Source organism: Ambystoma mexicanum, chromosome 2q, assembly GCF_040938575.1.
Source record: "Ambystoma mexicanum isolate Mex_15411 chromosome 2q, UKY_AmexF1_1, whole genome shotgun sequence".
In the NCBI taxonomy this organism is placed as follows: domain Eukaryota; kingdom Metazoa; phylum Chordata; class Amphibia; order Caudata; family Ambystomatidae; genus Ambystoma; species Ambystoma mexicanum.
This window is the reverse complement of record NC_090924.1, coordinates 972,887,369-972,912,883: the sequence shown is the minus strand read 5'-3', so window position 1 is coordinate 972,912,883 and position 25,515 is coordinate 972,887,369.

The window sequence follows — 25,515 nt, the reverse complement described above, 5'->3', positions numbered from 1 at the left end:
ACTTCTAGCCTCTGCTCAGGAGGAGGAGGAGAGTGAGCCTCTACCTGACCTCCTCAGGGGACAACATTTAGATGGAAAGATAGGAGTTAATCTCTCTTCTGATCTGACACTGGAACAACAGGAGCAGTGCAAAGCTATGTTAAATCAATTTGCCCCTCTGTTTTCACTAACACCAGGCTTGACCCCTTGGGGCAGGCATGAAATTCTCACTGGTGACTGTTTACCTGTCAAAAGCAGGGGTTACAGGATGTCAGACCATGTAAGAAGCCACATAAAGGAAGAGGTCAAGAACGTGCTTGATCTTGGGGTAATAGACCGGCGGCCTGGCGACCGGGATGGCTGAAGAGTCTCTGGCACTATCATGCTTAACCCGCTGCACCTGTGAGCCTGCATTCTCCTGCCGGTCAGCCTTCTTCCACCTGCCGGAGCCACTCCCCAATCTTTTGCTGCCACTGCGGCGTGCCCTGCAGCTATCAACACTGGGGCAAGGATCAGCCCAACAGTGGCAGCCCCGGGTCCCCTGCTGGGGCACCACACAGCAGTTAGGCAGTCTTCAGTATGCACCAGGATCCTCCTGGTCGCTCTCCGTGTGGCAAAATAGCCGGCTCACACCCTCACCTCTTATTTTGGGAGTTTAGCCCCTTTACATTTAATGTGGATAACCTCTCCTCAGCCATAACACTTTTCCACCTTTCACCCTCCCCATATCCCTATAGGAACCCTATCTTCCCCTTCTGTATGAACCTTTGCTGCATGAGATCCCCTTCTCCTCCCCCATCCCCTCATTCAACCATCCCTCACTGAGGCATTGGACTGCATGCCCCTACCGTTCTGGTCACACCAGCCGGACCACTGGAATGCAGCCCCTGCCCTGGTCACACTGCTCAAACCCCCCTGCCACCTCCCACAACCCCCCAATTCCACAGTGCCAACCGTTCCACCGCCCAATCAACATTCCAACAGAAACCAACACCTGGATACCTCCCTCTAACTCCCTCCTCAAACCCCCTTTCACCCCATTCTCCCACCTCCCCTCAACTCAACATCGGTAAGCAAAGTTTAAACCGCACAGCAAACAAATGCCTCCCCCTCCCCCCTTTCAATCAGAACAGGGAGAGAACACAGGAGCAGGCTCCAGGGCTCAGCAAAAGAACATACGAGTCAGAGCGGTCCTCTTAGCCCCATTCATGTGTAGTCTTTCCAGGGTGATGGGGTGTTAAGCTTCTGAAACCTCCTAGTCCCTTGTACTTTGTACCTCCCCAATGTGGACTTTGGGGCTCATGCTGAGAGCGTATTTTGCTTTCCTCTTGGAGAGCTCCTCTCCAGTTCCTCCTGGAAATCCTTGACCTCGTCATCCTCTTTCCCCTTTCCTCTTTGAGTGTTTGGACCTCTCCTCTGCACTCCTGGCCTCGACCACTCAACTCCTCCTGCTTGGAGACTTCAACATCCACCTGGATGCCTCGTGTCCTCCCTCTGGACTCTTCTGTGACCTCTGCGACTTTCTCTCACTCACTATTCTCCCCTCTGGCCCGACTCACTCAGCAGGGCATACTCTGGATGTTCTGATCTCCTCAGACCTTACCCTTTCTGTCCCTCTCACCACTCCTCTCTCCTGGAGTGATCACTTTCTCCTTTTCTCCCAGCTCACCCCCTCTCCGACCTATGAAGTGCATATCAGTTGAGGCTTTCACTGCCACTTTCTCTACCCCCCTACTCCTTTGGCTGACTCTCACCCTGACACAGCCCTCTCCACGCTCCATTCTGCTATATCTGATACTCTTGATATCCTTGCCCCTGTCATGAGGATCCACCTGAAGCCCAAAGCCAAGGGCAACTGCTGGTACGACTCAGACCTCGTCACCCTAAAATGCAAGTGCAGGGTGGTAGAGAGGAAATGATGTGCACCCTCTGACAAACTGGCCTGCCGCCTGCTCCAAAGGCAATGCCGGCTCTCTGTCCTCACCAAGAAGAGAGCTCATATCCAAGCCTGCGTCTCAGCGGCATCTAACAACTCAGCTGAACTCTTTAAAATATGCAACGAACTGGCCAATCCTGCTGCAGTCTCTACCTCTCCTGTCCCTTCCCAGGCCCTCTGCATGGCACTGGCCTCTCATCTCATCTCTAAAATGCAGGACATCCTATCCTCACTCTCCTCCTCTCCCCTTCCTCCCTATACTCCGTGCTCTTCCTCTGGCCCTTCTGCAGCCACTTCTCCTCCCTCCTTCTCTGTCTTTCCCCTCTTCTCCGCTGACAAGATTTCTAGACAAGTCTATCTATGAAAGTCTCATCAAAACAGGTTCACCCCTGTTCCTCCAAAACCATCAAGGACCACATTGACACTCTGGCTCCTGCCCTGTCTGACTTCTGCAACCACTCCTTCACCACTGGAGTCTTCCCATCCCCCCTGAAGCACTCCCTTGTGCACCCTCTTCTTACGAAACCCTCTGCCGCTCCTCCCTGCCTGGCTAACTATCGCGCAATCTCCATCACTCCCTTCCAGGGCAAGCTCCTGGAGAAACTTACCATCTCCCAGCTTAATCTCCACACTGAATCTGTTAGTTGTCTTCACGACCATCAGTCTGACTTCAGAGCTGCCAGAAGCATGGAAACTGCTCTCCTGAACATCCGTGAAGACCTGCTCTCCAACCTTTACTCTAACACTCCCGGTGTCCTCATCTTGCTTCACCTCCCTTCTACCTTTGACATTGTCAACCATGCCATCCTGCTTAATTGTCTCCGTGATAACCTAGGTATCACCGGTCAGGCTCTGGCATGGCTGACTTCCTTCCTGTCACGTCTCTAGGAGTTCCCGTTGTTCCCGATGTCACCTCCCAAAGCCCCAGACCCCATACCTCCACTATGCCCCATCCGCAGGCTAGGATCTGGGACCCACCGCTGCCTTCTTCCCATGTTCCAGGGCGGCAGCGCCAACGGCCAGCCCACCACCGTGGACGCCTGCTCCATTGGCGTATTCCGTGGCGGCTGCGGGATCAGCCTCGTTTCCTGCTGCGCGTCACGTGGCCGACACCTCCCACTCACGTGTAACAACAACAGGATCACGTGATGTGGGTTCGGACCACGTGACCGGAAGACAAATGTAGCGCCCCTATTTAAACGCTCGAATACGAGGGTTCAGTGCTTCACAGCTGTTCTCGTGACTACTGTTTGGCGCTACGTTCATCTTTGGCTCACTTGGAATTCGATCTTGGATTGTTTCACAGACTGTTTTTTGGATTGCCCTGTGTTCTGGATTTTGGATATTGGAACTCTGGTTACGAATCACGACTGCCTTTGGTCTTCCATTCTGATACTCGTCTTGGTTTTGTTTTTCTGGACTTCTTGGTGGACTCCATCAACAGGTGGGGCCCAGTGTCTTCAAGGACTTCACCTACCTTCTTGGAAGGAACAACCCGCATCGAAGGCAAGACACTGGTGGGTCCCGGAACCCCTCACTAGGTTCAACTGAACCGCATCTATCAGCCATTGGTAAGACCGTTCCTTTCTTGTTGTTTGGTTTGTGATTATTGTTGTGGCTAGTTACTTAACCTGTGTTTATTTGCAGTGGCCCAGGGGTTCTCAGAAGTCCATGGCTCTGGAAGATCATCTCCCACCTGCGGCCTCAAAGGCTGTACAGAGAGTGACATTTCTAGTCTCCCTGTGCGGCACTTGTGGACAGAGGTATCCTCGTTCTACACTACAGTCAAGACACAACACTTCCTCTATGACCAACCCTCCCAGGTCCAACTTTGGTCCTTCCACTCTGCTATCTTTTTCTCTACCTGTGCACTGAAGCACTCCCTTGTGCACCCTCGTCTTAAGAAACTCTCTGCCGATCCCTCCTGTCTGGCTAACTATCACCCAATCTCCATCACTCCCTTCCTGGGCAAACTCCTAAAGAAACCTGCCATCTCCCAGCTTAATCTCCACACTGAATCTGTTAGTTGTCTTCACGACCATCAGTCTGGCTTCAGAGCTGCCAGAAGCACAGAAACCGTTCTCCTGAACATCTGTGAAGACCTGATCTTCAAACTTGACTCTAACACTCCCTGTGTCCTCATCTTGCTTCACCTCTCTTCTACCTTTGATACTGTCAACCATGCCATCCTGCTTAATTGTCTCCGTGATAACCTAGGCATCACCGGTCAGGCTCTATCATGGCTGACTTCCTTCCTCTATGACCGACCCGCTGTCATGATTCCTGCCCCTCATGTCCCCAGCCCTCCAAGATGTCAGGCCACAATCACCTACATGGCCCTCAAGGGCCTCTCCATCCCTCCAAAGACCCACTTGGAGTCAGACATGGCGCTTGTGGCACCAGACTCACTCACTCCCATAGGATAACATTGGGGATTGGACTTGTAGTGCATTGACGGGGACAAGATGGATGCCCCCACATATTTCGGTTCCCAGAACTGCATGTGCAGTCTAGTCTTTTGGGTGTGGTTCAGCCCAGAGACACCTGGGATACCCAGAGACTATTTAAGCCACGCCCAGGCTGAGAAACATGCTTTGTGTTTTCTGCACCTGCAGCGTGACACTCGCCGTGTTCGGATCGGTCTCCAGTAGGCCTGCATCTTTCTTCTGTGCTCACCTCCTGCAAGAACAAGAACACTGTTAGGAACAGCCTTACCTTGCAGCGCTTCTGCCCATCATTCATCGCTTCTTCTGTTCTGCGGGCATCTTCGGCGGTGTCATTCCCATCCCGGCATGCCGCTTCCTAAGGAAAAGGGAAAAGAACAGAAAAAAGGCATTAGTGAGCATTCAGCAAATCTTCGCTTATTTTTAAAGACTGTACGAGCTTCAAACGCTTACCTGAATCCAAGCCGCTCTGAGGGAACTCTGTCTCCGGAACTTCTCATCCATCTGCAAGAGGGAAAAGACACTCCAGTTCAGTGTGGAAACATCTAGAGGCGCCGCATACCGCGCTTACTCGCCTCATTTCTTCTTCATAACCGGCATATACGCTGAAAATGTCGCGGCACCTAAAAGACACAGAAAAAGAACTCAGTTCAATACAAATACGAAAGGGTCGCATCACGCATCGCGCTCTCACTTACCTTCAGCGCTACTCATCTCAGCAGCAAGTCGCCATCCCCGGATGCCGGCCATCATCTAAGGAAGCAAAGGAACGAAGTTAGAGAACTGTTCAAAAGACTCATTATACTTACCTGTCAGACTCTTGCCAGTGAAGTAACTAGGCAGCAACGTGCCCGCATCAATCAACGTGCCCCTGTGCTGAAATCAGGATGGAGAGCACACTTTCCAAGAAAACAAGGTGAGCTGTGGATCAAAGGGAAGGGTTGGACCCCGGGGAAGAAGGGGTTCAAGCATACAGAGACAATAGGGAGTTAAACTCTACAAATCCTGTATTTCAGGCCCAGTCTCCAGTCGAGTAGACTCCAGGGAAGGGTTTGAGGTCGTAAGAGGTCAGAACAGGCTGAGTGACGTCCCCGTGGATACCAGGTGAGCGTTACAGAACACAAAGCCTCACATCAAAATCCAAATGGGCGTCATGGAAACGTCAGAAACCGATCAGTTAGCCCACATGTTGGGGCAGCTACGTTCCGAAGTACATGCAGCCAGGCAGGAGACCAACACCCTGAGGAGAGAGCTCATAGTAGCCAAAGAACGCACTGATGATTTAAGCCGGCAACTTCTCCAGTCACAAGCAGGGCATGCACCATTGCCGGGAAGCGTGCCCTCGATGCCAGCACAATCAGCCAATCCCGTTCAGATAACCCTTCCTGGGGCAGTTCGCTTGGCCCCGCCCGAATGATTTACGGGGGATCCCAAGAGGTTTGCAATGTTCATGAACCAGTGCCGCCTGCACTTCCTTTGTAGACCAGGGGCCTTTCCAAATGACCAATCACGAGTCGCTTTTGTGCTATCCTACCTGAGTGGTAGCCCCGCAGACTCGTCTGTACCCTTTTTGGCCCAAGACGATCCTTTGCTGCATGACTTCAGGGGCTTTCAGCAGGAGATGGAAAAGCTGTTTGCCCGTCGTACTCATAGGCAGGCATTAGACAACGAACTTCTGTCCCTATGCCAAGGGAATCAAGACCTATTAACATACATAGCCACGTTCAATAGACTCGTAGTTGAAGCAGAATGGCCAGTGGAGAAGAGAACCACTTTATTTCATCAGGCGTTGTGGGGGGAGCTCAAGGATGTTCTCGCACAAGTAGTGAACCCCCCGAAAGACTGCTCAGAATTCATTGACCTTGTTGTTCAACTGGATCATAGGTTGCAGGACCGAAGAGCAGATCGAACCAGACCGGACACTCACCCTATGTATGTGCGTTCAAAGGACAATATTGCCCGCACAACAGAAGGTTCAGGAGAACCAATGCAAATCGGGGGGTCTGATCCCCCTTGACTAAAGCGGAAGGGGATAAAAGGAGACAGCAGCAGTTATGTCTGCACTGTGGAAGGTCAGGTCATTTCCTTAATGAGTGCCCTCTGAAGCCACCGAGGAGGACAGTAGGGGCCACGGACAAGGAAGATACCATCAAGGAATCGGAAAACTCCCCAGCCCGGTAAGTGTAGGGGTCCACTTGTCGAGCGAAGAAAGTGAAATACAGGCCTCCCATTTTGCACTATCTGTGGTCTTGATCAATCACCAACAACCATCTTGCATGCACGCAGTAAGAGCGTATATTGACAGGGGAGCCGTTGGGAATTACATCGACCAGGATCTTGCTGCAAAGATGGGGCTTCCGTTATGCACTAAATCAACCACCGACACTGTTACCACTGTCGACGGCACGGAAATAGCTTCTGGTCCAGTATCCCAATGCACTGCAGCTTTAACCCTTCTGTGCCAGGATGGACATCAAGAATCTATCGTTTTCGACCTCATTAAGGCACCACAGTTCCGGTTGATTTTGGGAATGCCATGGTTGGTAGCTCACAATCCTCGAATCGATTGGCGAGAAAAAGAAGGCCTTTCCCGAGACTTGCGCCCACACATGTTATCGCCAAGAGAAACAACCAATAGACTCCAGAACCTCCACGCTTGCGACTGTGGCAATCGGCACCCTGCCAAGTGAATACCAGGACTTTCAAGCTGTCTTTCAGAAAGAACAGGCTAATACCCTGCCATCGCATAGACCATACGATTGCCAAATCGACCTGATACCCGACACACAAATCCCTTGTGGGTGAATTTACGCACTCACAGAACCAGAAAACCAGCACCTGAAGGCCTATCTTGACCAATACCTGGCCAATGGGTTCATCCATCCCTCGAAGTCTCCAGCAGCCAGTCCTCTATTCTTTGTACCGAAAAAGGAAGGGGACTTGAGAGCGTGCATCGACTATCGCGCACTGAACCACATCACCGTAAAAAAACGCTACCCCCTGCCACTGATCCCTTAATTGCTTGATCAAGTCAAAGATGCCCAAATCTACACAAAACTAGACCTGAGGGGGGCATATCACCTTGTTCGCGGAAAACAGGGGGACGAATGGAAAACCGCTTTTCGCACCAAATACGAATATCAAGTAATGCCCTTTGGCCTTTGCAACACTGCTGCAGGATTTCAATACTTCTTGAACGATGTCCTACAGGAATTGATTGATGTCTGTGCTCTAGTGTACATCGACGATATTCTAGTGTATTCCGCATCAAAGCAGGACCACGTTAAACACGTCGATCCGTATTGGAGAAACTCTGTCAACACCAGCTCTACGCCAAGCTCGAAAAGTGCTCATTCCACGTCTCTGAGGTGGAATTCCTAGGCTTTATTCTCAGCCCGAATGGAATCTGAATGGATGTTCACAAGGTAGATGCTACCCTGAACTGGCCATCCCCAAATTCATTCAAGGGGGTTCAAAGTATGCTGGGTTTTGCAAACTTCTACCACCGGTTCATCCCAGGATTTTCACAAATCGTGCATCCCATCACGTCATTGCTAAGGAAAGCAACAAAAATTTCCAGTGGACAACAGAAGCCGAGGAAGCTTTCCAGGAACTCAAAGCAAGATTCACATCTGCCCCAATCTTACGTCACCCTCGCCCTGATCTCCCATACCTGGTGGAAACGGACGGCTCAAGCATGGCTATGGGAGCCGTCCTCTCACAAAAGGACCCCGAAACGGGCCAGTTACACCCTGTTGCCTTCTGGCCGCGTAAATTCACACCCCCTGAACTCAATTACGCTATCACAGACAAAGAACTCCTGGCCATTAAGTCAGCCTTTAAGGCATGGCGGCACTACCTCTTGGGCGCCAGACACACAATCACCGTAATACCTGATACCCGGCACACAAATCCCTTGTGGGTGAATTTACGCACTCACAGAACCAGAAAACCAGCACCTGAAGGCCTATCTTGACCAATACCGGGCCAACGGGTTCATCCGTCCCTCAAAGTCTCCAGCAGCCAGTCCTCTATTCTTCGTACCGAAAAAGGAGGAGGACTTGAGAACGTGCATCGACTATCGCGCACTGAACCACATTACTGTAAAAAACCGCTACCCCCTGCCACTGATCCCTTAATTGCTTGATCAAGTCAAAGATGCCTAAATCTACACAAAACTAGACCTGAGGGGGGCATATCACCTTGTTCGCGTAAAACAGGGGGACGAATGGAAAACCGCTTTTCGCACCAAACACGGCTTGTACGAATATCAAGTAATGCCCTTCGGCCTTTGCAACGCTCCTGCAGCATTTCAATACTTCATGAACGATGTCCTACGGGATTTGATTGATGTCTGTGCTCTAGTGTACATCGACGATATTCTAGTATATTCCGCATCAAAGCAGGACCATGTTAAACACGTCCGATCCGTATTGGAGAAACTCTGCAACACCAGCTCTACGACAAGCTCGAAAAGTGCTCATTCCACGTCTCGAGGTGGAATTCCTGGGCTTTATTCTCAGCCCGAATGGAATCCGAATGGATGTACACAAGGTAGATGCTACCCTGAACTGGCCATCCCCAAATTCATTCAAGGGGGTTCAAAGTATGCTGGGTTTTGCAAACTTCTCCCACCGGTTCATCCCAGGATTTTCGCAAATCGTGCATCCCATCACGTCATTGCTAAGGAAAAGCAACAAAAATTTCCAGTGGACAACAGAAGCCGAAGAAGCTTTCCAGAAACTCAAAGCAAGATTCACATCTGCCCCAATCTTACGCCACCCTTGCCCTGATCTCCCATACCTGGTGGAAACGGACGTCTCAAGCATGGCTATGGGAGCCGTCCTCTCACAAAAGGACCCCGAAACGGGCCAGTTACACCCTGTTGCCTTCTGGTCGCGTAAATTCACACCCCCTGAACTCAATTACGCTATCACAGACAAAGAACTCCTGGCCATTAAGTCAGCCTTTAAGGCATGGCGGCACTACCTCTTGGGCGCCAGACACACAATCACCGTAATAACTGACCACCGGAACCTCCAGTACCTAAAAACGGCAAAGGCCCAATCCTCACGACAACTACGTTGGGCTCTTTTTTTTGCTGAATATGACTACATGATTACATTTCGACCAGGGGTGAAAAACGGGAAGGCCGATGCCCTTTCCCGTATGGGGGTGGAAGAGCAAGGGTATCAGACCTCTGACCCAATAGCAATCATCCCGAGTGACAAGCTCCTAGGAATCACAGCAACCATAACTCAGAAAGAATTACATGAAGAAATCCAAAACCTGATGAGTCCAGAGCAATTAAAAGCGTGGAGTGCACAAGGAGAACATTACATGATAAAAGATCAGTTGCCCTACTTCAGGAATCGTTTATTCTTACCAAACCAAGAACTACGAGAACAAGTCATGTCCGGTTATCATGATTCCTTGATCGAGGGCCACCCCGGAATCGCTAAAACCCTAGCCAAGGTAAAACAAAATTATTGGTGGCCCACGTGGCGTAAAGCCATTATCCAATTCATCCTATCTTGTGGAGTGTGTGCTCAAAACAAGTCATCCAAGCAGAAACTGGCTGGGCTATTACAACCATTGGAAATCCCACCAGCACCCTGGCACACGTTGTCCCTCGATTTTATTACTTACTTACCACCCAGTCAAGGGTTTAACACTATTCTTGTGGTCGTGGACCTATTTTGAAAAATGGCACATTTCATTCCTCTTAAGGGGCTCCCAAATGCTTCCACTCTGGCAAAGGTATATCTTGAAGGCATCGTACGGCTCCATGGGTTTCCTTCAGTTTTAGTCTCACACCGAGGTACTCAATTCGTATCTAACCTCTGGAGAAAATCCTGCTCTATGGCCCAGATCGACATCTGGCTATCCAACAGTCACCATCCCCAAACGGATGGTCAAACTGAGAGGACAAATCAGACACTCGAGCAGTATCTGCGTTGCATGTTACACCAAGCTGAAGGAAGCTGGTTCGACCTATTATGGATAGCTGAATATGCTTATAATAATTCCCTACACACCAGCACTGGGCAGACACCCTTTTATATCATGTATGGCAGGCACCCACTTACTTCTGAATTGGATGTTCCTACAACCCTGGAAATGCCAGCAGTCAAAACCTTGCACACGACCATTTCTCAAACCTTTAAAAGGGCAGCTGAACACCTACTTCAAGCTAAGAATCACCAAAAGAAGTTTGCTGATCAACACCGAGCAAAGGCCCCTAACTACCAAGTGGGAGACAAAGTCTGGCTGGCGTCTAAATACGTGTCCATTAAAGGAACCCGAACTTTCCATCCAAGATACCTGGTTCCATTCACCGTCACCTCCGTGATAAATCCTGTGACGGTCAGACTAGCTTTGCCGTCAAACATGCAGATTCATCCTGTGTTCCATGTGTCTCTCCTTAAACCTGTTCAACCTGGGACCCGGGTAGCAACGCCACCGCATCCAGTAGTAGTCGCTGGGGAGCCAGAATTCGAAGTCAAGGACATCCTGGATTCAAAGTGGTCAGATCCAAATTATACTACTTAGTAGACTGGAAGGAGTATGGTCCGCAAGACAGGACATGGGAGCCTTGTGAGTACATCCATGCACCTCGCTTGCCTAGATGATTTCATCAAAACCATCCAAACAAACCAGGACCAGACAGAAGAGCCACCTTGAGAGGGGCCTTGGGGGGGAGTGCTGTCATGATTCCTCCCCCTCATGTCCCCAGCCCTCCAAGATGTCAGGCTGGAGTCAGGCCACAATCACCTACATGGCCCTCAAGGGCCTCTCCATCCCTCCAAAGACCCACCTGGCATCAGACTTGGCGCTTGTGGCACCAGACTCACTCACTCCAATAGGATAACATTGGGGATTGGACTTGTAGTGCATTGATGGGGACAAGATGGATGCCCCCACATATTTTGGTTCCCAGAACTGCATGTGCAGTCTAGTCTTTTGGGTGTGGTTCAGCCCAGAGACACCTGGGATACCCAGAGACTATTTAAGCCACGCCCAGTCTGAGAAACATGCTTTGTGTTTTCTGCACCTGCAGAGTGACACTCACCGTGTTCGGATCGGTCTCCAGTAGGCCTGCATCTTTCTTCTGCGCTCAGCTCCTGCAAGAACAAGAACACTGTTAGGAAGAGCCATATCTTGCGGCGCTTCTGCCCATCATTCATCGCTTCTTCTGTTCTGCAGGCATCTTCGGCGGTGTCATTCCCATCCCGGCACGCCGCTTCCTATGGAAAAGGGAAAAGAACAGAAAAAAGGCATTAGTAAGCATTCAGCAAATCTTTGCTTATTTTTAAAGACTGTACGAGCTTCAAACGCTTACCTGAATCCCAGCAGCTCTGAGGGAACTCTGTCCCCGGAACTTCTCATCCACTCCAGGTTAGCGTGAAAACATCTATAGGCACCGCGTACTGCGCTTACTCACCTCATTTCTTCTTCATAACTGGCATCCACGCTGAAAACATCGCGGCACCTAAAAGACACAGAAAAAGAACTCTATACAATACAATACAAATACGAAAGGGTCGCATCGCGCATTGCGCTCTCACTCACCTTCAGCGCTACTCATCTCAGCAGCACGTCGCTATCCCCGGACGACGGCCATCATCTAAGGAAGGGAAGGAACGAAGTTAGAGAACTGTTCAAAAGACTCATTATACTTACCTGTCGGACTCTTGCCAGTGAAGTAACTATTCAGCAACGAGCCTGCATCAATCAACGTGCCCCTGCGCTGAAAGCAGGATGGAGAGCACACTTTCCAAGAAAACAAGCTGAGCTGTGGATCAAAGGGCAGGGTTGGACCCCGGGGAAGAAGGGGTTCAAGCACACAGAGACAATAGGGAGTTAAACTGTACCAATCCTATGTTTCAGGCCCAGTCTCCAGTCGAGTAGACTCCAGGGGAGGGTTTGAGGTCGTAAGAGGTCAGAACAGGCTGAGTGACGTCCCCGTGGATACCAGGTGAACGTTACACCCTCCCAGGTCCAACTTGGGTCCTTCCACTCTGCTATCTTTTTCTCTACCTGTGGTGTTGCCCAGGGGTCTAACCTCTCTCCCTGGCTGTTCAACCAATACCTGGCACTCCTTGCCCACCACATTGCCGCTCTCTGCCCCAACTTTCAGTGCTATGCGAATGACACTCAGCTCATCTTCAGGCTACCTTCAGCCACCTCTTCTTCTTCCCTCATCTCTGACTGTCCGTCGGCTATCTAGGAGTGGTGCGTTGCCATTGACCTCTGCCTTAATGCCAGTAATACTGAGATTCTCCTCATCAGCACACTCACTCCCTCGTTTCCTGTAACTCTCTGGCCGGCCTTTATTGGCCCTCTTCCTGTTCCCACCTGCAAGCCTAAAAACCTCGGGTCATCTTTGACTCCACACTTTCTTTCTCTCCTCACATCTCTGACATCTCTAAGTAGTCACACTACCAGCTACACCGCCTCAGAGGTATTTTTCCTTTCCTCTCGTTCCACCAGAAGCTCACTGTCTCTAGAGCTCTGGTTCTCTCTAGGCTGGACTATTGCAACAGCCTCTTTCTAAATCTTCCTGCTTCCACTCTACGCCCTCTGCAACTCATCCAGAACAGGACTGTTAGACTTGTCCTTGGCCTCAAGCCCAGGGATCGTATCTCTCCAGGACTGAAATCTCTGCACTGCCTCCCAGTGGCTGTGAAGATTAAGTTAAAAACCCTCTGCATCGTCCCCAAGGCCTTATGGGGCTTGGGGCTTCAATACCTTCAACTCTCTCTAACCTAAATAACTTCCCTCTCGAGCTCTCCGCTCATCCGCCTCCAACTCCTTCAGGGTCAGTCGCTTCTCCAAGCAACAAGTTGGTGGTAGATCTCTCTCTTCGGCTTGGGCCTCCCTCTGGAACAGCCTCCCTGCCTCCCTGAAACTTGAGGAGAACCATCTTTGGTTATGGAAGCACTTTAAGACCATCTTTGCTTCTGCTTTCTCTCCCCCTCTCCCCTGCTGAAGTCCTGCTGATACTTATACTGCAGGGTTATCTGGCCTCCCAGTTGCATGCAGCACTGCTTCCCTGGAAACCCCTGCACCTGGGGACTGTTTTCTGTATCCCTACAGTCCCCCCACCAGCACTTTTGTCTGCACCCACCCTGCACTTGCCACCAGCTGGCTGTTCTTTTATTTATGTTGTTATTTATTATCCCATGTACTGCACTTTCCCATCCCCTTCACCCCCCCCCCACACTTTCCCTTTTCCCCCTTCCCTTGCACTTGCGCGATCTGAATGACACCTGGCCTAGTAAGATCGTTGTCTGTGTTCCCGCTGTTCCCCCTCCCTTGCCTAAATGTCATATCATATCATATCATATCATAGAGCCCTCTATCAGTCCATGGGCTAGTCCAGATGCACTAGTACCAAAGGCAGGATCCAAGGAATTGAGATTCTATGTCGACTATAGAGCTCCTAATGCAGTCACCACGACTGATGTCCATCATTTGCCTATGACAGATGAGCTGGTGGACAAACTTGGTTCAGCCAAGTACCTCAGTACATTTTACCTAACCTCAGGCTATTGGCAAATAGCTCTGACAGACCATGTCAAGGAGACTACTGCATTTTCAACCCCATGAGGCCTATACCAGTTTAAGGCTATGCCTTTTGGACTAAAGAATGCACCTGCTACATTCCAAAGGATGGTAAATCATTCTCTACATTGGATGAAGGACCTCTGCATGGCATACTTAGATGACATTGCAGTGTTCAGCCCTACTTGGAAGAAACATATTGGCCACTTAGGATACATATTACAGGTTCTTGAGCAGGACAATCTGACAATAAAGGCAAGTAAATGTAAAATTGGTCAGAGTAAAGTGGTCTACCTTGGACATGAGGTAGGAGGAGGTGAAATAAGGCCATTGCCTAGCAAGGTAAAAGCTGTACAGGACTGAGCCACCCCTACTACTCAAACCCAAGTGAGAGCCTTTCTAGGTCTCACAGGTTACTATAGGAACCTCACTGAGAACTATGGGACCATAGCTTCTCCCTTGAATGTGATCTCCTCACCCAAATTCAGCCAAGAAAGTAAGGTGGAATGAGGAGTGCACTAAGTGTCATGAACCGTCGCCTACGTCCTTTCTGGACTTCGTGGTCCCTGACCCATAGGGGATTGAATGCAGTAATCCTTCCAACATGGCCGCCTGATACGGAATGCTGCTTGCCAGTACTTGCGTTCCACGCTCTGCGTTCTACTAAACAGACACGCCCCCGCGGCTCTGCGTGTCTCAACGCTACGCTTGCTGTAGTTGGACGTGCGTTGCCGGAGTTTGCTCTGGGCTTTCTTCTGAATCCTGTTTCCCGGTTCCTTGAATCCCCCTTCCTTCCTTTCCTCAAAACTTACTTTCGACCTTCCTGGATTTTCGCCCGCGCTCGGGTCACAGCGTTCTGTGTCTCCGAGTTCGGACATTGTTCCTTCCTGGTCTCCGTCCTGGACATCTGAATGTATCCTAGAGTTGGATTGTCATCCTCACGCTGGAATCTGAAGACCAGCACCCGGGTTTATACAAATCCCGGACCGTGCGAAAGAAGCCACCAAAAAAGGTCTCAAGCAAACAACAAAAACAGGTGAGAATGGGAGAGACTTGTGACACTAAGGCATTTGAAGGACTTAAGAAAGACCTTTGTCAAGCTCTAGTCTTGAGAGCTCCTGACTACAACCAATCCTTTCTCTTTAAAATGGATGCTTCCAATACAGGTATATGGCGCAGTTCTGAGTGAGCTGGATGAGAAAGGCAGGGAACACCCAATCTGCTTCATCAGTAGGAAATGGAAGAACTCTGAAACAAGGTGGGCAACTATAGAACATGAGTGTTTTTCCATTGTGTTGTTTTTGAAGAAGTTTAGAACATACTTGTATGGATCTACTTATGTGATTCAAACAGACCACCAACCCTTGAGATGGTTAATGTAGCTGAAAGAGGAGAATCCTAAATTGTTAAGATGGGCAATCAGCCTACATGGGTTTGATTTTACCATCGAACACAGGTCAGGGTGTAATCACCAAAATGCTGATGGTCTCTCCAGGAGGTATGACCGACTGGAGTAAAGAGATTCATCCAGGGGTGGATTAAATCCTCCTGTCCCTTAGTCTGAGGTTGACGTGTGTTAGGGAGAATTCTCAGGAATGTGCTAATTCCCTTTACCTTGGAGACCCCCGGCATCTTTGCTGGATTTTGAGGACTTTTTTTAACCTGGAGAGAGTGAGACTCTTTTTCCCATTCTCTCATGTATTTTAATGTGATTTTGTACACTGTGTTCCTTTTGGTTGTTGAGTCTGACAAACTCCATAGACATAATCTGTTACATTGTGTCACACAGCGCCTTCAGTGCAGTGACACAGGGAAGTTTTTCAGATTTCACAAAGGTTTAAATACCTTCTCTGGGATAAACTACTGTTTCCCAGAGCAGTAAAGTGAAATTGACTTTACTTACATTTGCAACTTTCTAGACCCAGCACACACTATCATACACTATCCCATTGAGAACGATCTGATGGTGGGTTCAGGAATACATCCATACGCGCCATCTACAGAGGTACAGGAAAACAGTAACATGCAAAAAACTCTCTCCCTTAAATAACAAAACTATGAGTGTGCTGGACCAATCTCTCGACAGACTCTGCAATGACATGGATGGCATTATGGAGCGTTCCCTCCGAACCCGTAACAAAGGTACTCTCCACTACCACCCATAACATGGAAGGTCCAGGAGTGGTCATGAACAAGAGCTGAGCCCCCTAAATAGCTCAATAATTGACCACCAGACCACTCGGAGGACGAGACAAATTCAAAATCGACCACTAGATGACAATTACTTCACCCCCAGGAACATTACGCTACGAAGGGATTCCAACATTATGCCACAAATGGAATCATTAGACCCACCGTCAATCTTGGCACTCCACCTACAGCTGGAATCTCTGCTAAGGCCTTATGATAATGTTAAAGAGGTGGTGCAAAAAATGCATTAAACTCTTTGGAAGTGGGGATAAGTAAATTGCTGGCTACAAAGGCAAAAACTACATGCTTCTGCAAGATTGGGGGTCCTGTTTATAAGACTACTGTAAGGGCCAAGGAAGCAGTCACCAGCAGGGTGGAAACCCAACAACAGGAGGTGGTATGGTTGTAAACAAGGGATGATCAGGTGGAGTCAAAGGCCACTGGAGGAACGACTAGTGAATCCTCAGACAGCCCTACACTGCTAGTTGAATTGTGCCTCAAAGAAAAGGAAAACCTGATGGACGTACCTAGCCTGGTGGAGGTAGGGGAGGTACATACAATTACTGATTCAGTAGAAGAAAAAAGTGGTAGAGAGGGCTGGATAAGAGCGAACAAACAAAAACAAAAAGGCAAACTCCAAAAGAAGAAAAAGTCTAAACACCTTCCAGCCCCAAATGGCAATAAACGCAACAACTCTAAACATTTATTTAATGCTCTATCAGAAGAGGCGATTGACCAAAGTGATTCAGCTCAAAACTGCAGGGGAACAATTCAGGAAACAAGGGAGCCGCTTTGAAAACAATAACTAAGAAAAACGAATCCAAAATAACAGTATTTTCGGAGAATCCTGATGCACCGGACCTAGAGTCCAGGCCCCCACAGAATGCCTCTACGGTGAACAACAGAGCAATCAAGCCTGAACCCCTACCTATACTGGCAACTCTAGCTGCTAGCCCGCTGGTGGTGCCTAACCTTGACCGGGTGGTTGCTACCCCTATATGCCAACGCTGCAGAGGCTGGGTCCCAGCCTGCAACAACCTGAACGTGAAAACTTTCAGGCATCTATAATGAGCTGGCAAATTGATCCATGTATATTTGGCTGACTGCATATTAAGAGAGGTCAAATGATCAAAGGATTCCAGGCAAATCCTGAGCTTCGAGCCTTGAGATCGGATGACATCCAAAGGGTAGCCTTCCCGAAAAAAGGTGCAGAAAAGTCAATGGGCCTCATTACACGGATGGCGGAGAACCATGGCGCTATTAGCGCCATGGTTCATGCCAGTAAAATACCGGCACCGCCTTGGCGGAAAGGGGAATTACCGCCGCATTCCAAGGTTGGCGGGGCGGTAATTCCCCCTTCCACCATTGCCCTTCCACATTCCCATTTTTGCCCCACAGGGCTCTATGGGAATGGGGAAGGCGCTAATTACGGTAGCGCAAATTGCGGTACCGTAATTAGCTCCCTGGGTCCCTTTGCGGGTTGGTTTTTAACGCCTGCAAAAAGCAGGCGTTAAATTCCCCAACCCGCAAAGGGACCTTGTAGTAAGGCGGTAAGGATTTACCGGTACCGGTAAAATACCGGTACCGGTAAACCCTTACCGCCATCCGTGTAATGAGGCCCAATATGTTATTATGCTTCTAATCTAATAATACAAATTGTGTGGAACAACCGAGCAGCCCTCAAGTCCCTTGGCTACCAGCTGGGGCAATTATATACAAAAGAAGATGTTGAGGCTTTTCTGACCCCCTCACAAACAGCACAAGAATCGGCAAGTGTTACATTAAACAAGTCTGTGAGCTAAGTAGAGGCATGAACAGAGCTAGAAGATTGGTCCTGGCCTGGAAGCCGCAATCGAGATGTTTAAAAAAGTGAAAGCCAAGTAGACGAGTCTTTGAGGGTGGCCCCCTGAAAGTAATGTCCTGGAATATGTGTGGTTTTCACAAATTAAATGGCGACTCTGGAACAGAACTAAAGACAGCTACTGTGATCCCACTAAAAGAAACCATGGCCTTAACCAACTTTGAGCTGGAAGGTTACCACACTTACTGCACACCAGCTATCAGAGGCCCTAATAGTAGACCTACAGGTGTCCTCTCAATTGCTATTGACTTGAACCGTGATTGTACCCACTTTGAGATCGAGTTCAGGTCAAAAGATCTGATGCCCATCAACATCTCTTTACCACAAATAAATGCAAACCTATTAATTCTGAATGTATACTGGAATCAAGCAAATACCCAACTCCCTGATTTACATTCAGAACTAGATGTTCTGTTTACAGAATGACTAGGGAGGGGCAAAAAGGAATACATCATCATGTGTTTATCCACAGCTTGCTAGTGGGCTTTCCTCCACTGACAAGATCAGCTTACAAACCTTACAGCAGGAGGCTGCTTGGGACCAATACTCAGCAAAATGGGACCTTCAGGTTTGCTTACCAGGGGAACATACTTTAAATGGGTTCCACACTTGGTCTAGAGGGAATAGGAAATCCTGGATCGATTATTCCTACATGTTCTCAGTGGGCTGTTTATGTGATCCCCTGGCCAGGGTGGATGCTTTTGGCAGTGACCACTTCACCTTAATCCTTACCATGCATTTACAAAAGTCCACTTATCATTTGGAATATGGAGCAGCATTTATTACACCAGTGAGGGGTGGACTGTATGTAAAATGGAATGCTGAGATGGGTAGAACCTTTACGATCATGTGGGAACATGAGATGATAAAGATGGAAAGCTTCTTTCCCATAGAAGTCGAAAATGTGGAACTAAAGAACAAAATCATGTCTATGACACAGGGGTCAGGGAGGCGAAGCAGGCCAAGAGGAAGGCAATTAAAGCCAACCTTAAAAACACAAGTAGTGTGCTTACATATGAAGAGGCAGATCTTATTGAAATATTAATCTACCTTAATGTCTCTTTGCCGTGAAAGACACAGCAGAAAAAACCAAGTGGTAATTAGGAGCCTCGTTCAAAAAGACACTGCTAACATCTGGAGATTGATGGAGGGAGTCACTAGGGGGGCAGCAAGATCTTATCGAGTGTAACATCACGGCACAAGAATGGGTGAATTACATTACCAAAATATACTCTTTGCCCAAAGATGATAGAGACCAGCTAAATCTTGACAACGTGGGGAGGGATCAGACTGACCTTGGCTGGGAGATGGAAGATGTCTCATGGGCAAAGTAAAACCGCTGAGGGCTACCAGTCCCGACCAAATTCTGCTGGTCGTAATTAAAAGTAAGACAGAGGCCTGGGTCCATCCCCTATGGGACTTATTTAAACATGTCACCGTAACACTTAAAGTCCTCCAAAAGTGGAAAGAATCATCATGCCAATCTTCAAGCAGGGAGACAAAAACCTTAGGCCCATTGCCCTCTTAGACTCCTCTAGTAAATGTTTTGGAACCCTTTTATTGAGGGCCCTAAAGGCTCAGATCTCTTCACTAAACTTGCTGTCACAATAACAGATCAGGTTTTGAGTATGAATGGGGACCTCCATAAATGCCTTGACTATGTCACACTTACTAGCGAATTTAAAAAGCGAACGGTGTGCACAGTCTATATAGCATCAATAGATATTTTGAATGTCTTCGATACTGTAAGTAGAGCAAGGTTGTGGAAGAAACATCTAGCAGCATACTTACCAACTAGGTTGATACAGCTCTTTTGCTGTTACTACACACTGACACCACACTAAGGGTCAAGTTGAGCAGGGAAGGGGCCACGACAGACCCGATAGCTACATATGTTGGTTTGTGCAAGGTTTGCGTCTTGGCGCCAACCCTGTTCAATCTTTACATGGCTGACCTTAAAAAGGTTTGGGAGGGAGATACTACCAACTCAGTCAAACTCGGCTCTGTATTGCTTGATTGGATCGCCTTCACTTACGATATTGTCTCGTTTGACTTGACACCATTTGGGCTGCAAAGGAAGTTAACTCTCTTCTACACCTACGCTGTAGAAAACAATCTTATGGTAAATGAGCAAAAGTCCAAGGTCCTGATCTTCTCCAAGAAGAGGTGGCCTAAGACCACGATATGGCACGTGGGAGCAAATCCCCTGGAGAGGGTTGAGTCTATGGGATACCTGGGCTATAACATCACAAACAAAAGCTCTAGGGAGGGTTAGAAACACTCTCACAAGGAGAAATCCCCCCCTCTGCTATCAAAAATGAAGCAAGTACATTCTCAGCCGTGCCATTTTTCTTTACAACCCTTGTTGCAGTATTACTTACTAAGTGTGGAACCTACTATGTTGTATGGCTTAGATATTTCTTTATGTGATGTGGGAGCCTACCTAGACTCAATCCAAGGTATGCTCTGGAAACAAACCTTGGGTTTAGCAAACTCAGTACCAAATCCTATCATTAGACATGAATTTGGTTTAATCTCCCTGGCAACCGGAGCTTAATTGAGGAAATTGGCAGAATTCTCCAAATGACTAAATCCACCATTTATGTCCCTTTACCAGAGTTGGGTGGAGGCCCAGAAAAGCGGTTCGGGCTCTACTATTACTAAATTTAAGGCACAGATGAACAAAATACTCTTGATAATTGGTTGTTCCATAGAATAACTTACTACCAACTTGGTTACAGTAAAGAAAAAGCTTGTCAAATACAATTGGGCAGTTACTAATGACAAATTGGGCATGTATGCTCTATATGGAGAATATTCGAAATTACACACTAAAAGGGAGGAGATCTCTAAATATATACATATCCTCCCATTCCCAAAAATGCAAGCTTCGTACCTACATGTTCGAATTAATTAATTTCCTACACTAGAAAGAACAAGCAAGTGGGAATTGGTTTCGGGAAACCAGGCATGTAGGTTTTACACTATATGAAACATCTGGTAACTAGCTGCCCAGCCCTTGGGGACGAAAGAAAAAGATATCTTGGGACCCTAAGTGTGAGCGACATTAGGTGGACTGGTCTGATGGGAGGACAATGGCAAAGTTTGATTCTTGCATTGTTTGGCTTCTTTGCTTTACTGCTGAGGAAAATTGAAGAGTTAAGAACTAGTTCAAACACACTTAATCCAATGGATGATTTAAAATGTGATGGTTTTAATGTAAATAATCTCAATAATGAAAACTGATTAAAAAATTAGATTAACTTTTTTCAGGATGTGTAAAATGATAACTTCTATTCCTTTGTTGTATTTTACTGTTTTCTATGTTTTTCTTTTTCTTTTGTATGTAACAGTGAAAGGTTTTTACACTTGTTGTTTGAACCGAAACACTAATAAAAAATATATATATATTTTTAAAAGCACTGTATTGTGTCACCTGCACGATTTTAAAGGTGAGTGCCGCTAATGTCAGCTAGAATGCTGATAGTGTGGGAAGTTTAGGAACAATGAACTACAGAAGTTTTCATGAACTTCTGAACTTTAGGAACAATAAATGTAGAACTACAGCAGAACGATGGTGCAAAGAGCCATATGACAGGGTAAAGCATTACAGACCACTTAAAAAAAACAATCTGAAACAGGTATATTGTATACTTGTTACATTGTCTGCACTATCGAACCTGGCCACATGCTGAATTTCAGGTTTGTTGCATTTTGGGAAGCATGCTGAACATTTCTAACAGACATACACACATATCCAAGCATTTCAGATTGCTTAAAAAATGCTTAGAAAATAGAAAAATGTATATTCTATACTTTTTACATTGTCTATACCATGGAACCTACCTACATGACAGATTTCTGGTTTGTAGCATGTTGGGAAGTATGCTGAACATTTCGAACAGACACACACACATATCCAAGCATTGCAGACTGCTTTAAAAAACACTTACAACTTGTTTTTAGAAAAATGTGTATTGTATACTTTTTATATTGTCTACACCATGGAACCTACCCAAATGCCAAATCTAAGGTTTGTCGCATGTTGGGAAGTATTCTGAACATTTCAAACAGACACACATATCCACACATTTAATATATAGAGATATACATTACAAATTAAAAAGCTCTGAACCTGTGGAAAGACAGACATGCACAGCTATTTGATATTGTTGAAGTTGAAGGCATGAAAGCAGTTAATACTAAGGTAGAACTTGTGTGCACGGTGTCACGTTGAGGTGGGTGGCATGATGGCTGAATGTATGCAGGTCAGGGCAATGTGAGGAGCACTGGAATTGTTATGTTATGCTGGGGCAATGGGTTCTACCTCCTCCAGTTCTTTCTCTGCTAGCCATTTCAGTGCAGCAAACTGTTCTTGATGTTTTTGGGCACACTCATTTAAAATGTGGAACTTGTTTCTTAGGTGGTGAAAATACTGATTCTTACTGTGCAGTCCATTGAAAATCATCCTGGAGCTGCAGATTCAGGGACACCCCTGCAGTTGCTAGGTTTGTTTGTGTGGACTGATAAACTGATAAGTTCCATCTCTCTCTCTCACCCAGACAGTCTTGGGGATAGCAAGAATCATATTCTCTATTCCTCAGATATTCCTACAAGGAAGCAAGCACTGGGTCCTCCTCACCACAATAGGATTCAATAGGCAACTTTGTTAATCCCCCTTGTGTCTGGAATCTCAGGATATACTTCCAAAAAGCATTAACATAAAACCACCACCACACCATGACACATATTCGTATGTCGAAATGTAAAAAATAAAGCAACAGGAAATGTTCTTAATAAGATGTACATCAGCTTGATCAGCTCATAAAATCAACTATCACATTTTAAATGTGATATTAGGTATAAGACCATTTAAATAAAAATGCAATATTAAAAGTAGCAGCAGTACCAAAAAGCGAAAAGACATTTGGAAGAATGGAATATATTGGGACATGAAAATGGGTTGCAAGGCATCTTGCCTCACAAGAGTACAATATAAATGCATGATCAAAACCAATTTAACAGATGTTGACCAAGAGCAAATTTTGATTAATCTAGCCACTAAAGTAAATAGCAGAGACTATCTCAATTATAGACAGTATTTGAGTCCTCCAGGCCAGTACATTAATGCATTCACCAACTCCTTCATCCGTATGGAATATATCAGGCACATATTAAGCCTGGTTAGAACTCTTGACATTTTGAGACCTTTTATGGACTTGCCAAGAGATAAATGCAATTGTAGATACTGTGACAACACTAAGGCCTCGTTATGAGTTGGCCGGTACACAGTAAAACTGTGAGTAATAATCATTAGCAACACTTTTACCAAGATTTTATCCAGGGCTACAACCAAAAGACCTGGGGCTTTAGCCCCCTAAGCCCGCCCTAGCAACGCCTCTGCTGCCAACTACATCTTTTCCAGTAGGCAAGGAGGATTTAACTCTAGCTAAGAGCTGGAGGTAAATCCATCCCCTACCGGCAAAAAACTGCTGGTATTACTGACACATTCACACTGTTTCCGGTAATTCCAGCAAAATCCCCCCATTCTGATTTACCAGCATTTCCACCACATGGAATCTGGCAGTAATTCGGGCAGACCAAGTGGCGGAAAGAGTAATTCTGTTTGCCGGTATCCCACCAGAATTACCAGGGGGATACCGGCAAATTCATAATGAGGGCCTAATATGAGTCTGCTAACCACCTGCTGTGTGCTTGCCCAGGTTTTGAGACGGAACAGAATTATGAATTTAGAGCTGTTGGTATGAAGGGTATTACAGAGATAACGGCAGACAAAGTCTGGAAAATATTGATGGAGTGAAATGAAATAACGATTATATACCATCTAACGAAATTATGGGTACAGATAGCTAATGGTCTAGATGACAATAGAGTTACATAACGTTTATCTGACTTTTAACAATATATTGAGCACAAACAGCAAAAGGATCAATTCAGTTTGTATTATAGGTCGTCATAGAGTTACATAGGAAATTGAAAAAATGAATTGCAAATAACGTTTGACTCGTGCAATGGCTTTGACTGACATTTTGCACAAAAAACAGTTTGTCACGCCCCATCACCCCAGACTGGACAGGTTTGAAAGGATTATTTGAAAAATAAAAAAAATGTATGAAATAAACAAAAAAACACAGTTTCGGCCTAGGCCCCATTCATTTTCCCATCGACAAAAAAGGTCAGTTGTTGCAGGACCACACAGCCAAAACCACTGGACAGATTTGGATCAGTTCCAAAACAACTTGGGCACGAAGCACTGACTCACAATCCTTTTGTGGTTTGGCGTTATTCGGTCCAGTACCTTTTTTAGTATTTCATGGAGAAGGGGGTGCCCCCTTCTCCAAAATAGATAGCTATATCTAGAATAAATGGCCAAGAAACTGGGTGTTTATAAATTAAACAGCCGCCATCTTTTTTTTTCAATGCGAGCGATAGTAGAGGCATTGGTTAGCTGAAAATGAAAAAGCAGGAAAATGCCATTTCCAGATGATAAATCGGGTAACTGCCTTTAGGGTAGAGGTGGGAGGTGGAAATGGGACACCAAGTTAAATTTGGGAGTTGGAGGAGGTGGACGGGCTGAGTTTGAAACACAAAGCTTTTCTGTAACCTCAGCTAGCAGACTGAATAGCTGCGAATAGCCGACATTTCAGAGCAAACCGTGTCACAGAAAGAGCGAGTGCAGAGGGGCGAATAGATTAGGGCAGGGGAGGTGAGGGGACTATCAGGGGAGTGGGGCAGCAGACACACATGAGGGGGGCACTTGATGAGGGCCTGGGAGGGCAGGGAAGCATTTGCAGGTTTTGCCATTCATCCCAATAACCACAAGTATGGACTACAAAATAATATCCAAGGGTATAACCGATGGTATTTGTAGTTCATAGGCGCAGTTATAGTAACAAAGAGAAAAAAGATGTATATATTGTTACAGCTACAATGGTGTTGGAGGTGAAAAATCACTGACTATGGCCAGAGGCCATGGCCAGTGACACGATAGGATCCCGGACTCCTGACCTTGCAGTAACCGGACTGACCCTGCTTAGCTTCAAAGCGAGGAAAGGGCAAGCCCCCTCAAGCCATGTTGCCTAATATAGGAGCACAAGTTACAAGACCACTTAGAGCAACATGGCCTGAGGGGGCTGGCCCCTTACGCACTTTAAAGCTGAGCAGGGTTGGTCCCATTTACTGCACAAATGCGAGACAGTCCACAGTCCTGGATCCCATGTGTTTCCTTAATTTTAAATATATCATAACACACTAGGAAAACACACGGCATCCACATTATTTTTGTAATACTGTGCTACTGTCAGTCCTTGAAAGTACTGCACTCTAAAGGTCAAGCAGCCATGAGGCCCACATTAAACGAACAGCTATCTCTGGTTAAGGAGCTGCTAATACATGGAGAACTGCAAATCCAGATTGCATGTGCAATGCAAACTAAAATAACATTTTGTTATTATAGGGTGAAGGTCACCGCCTTATTGTTAAGGTGAGTCAGACTCCTATAGGAAACCTGAAGAAAT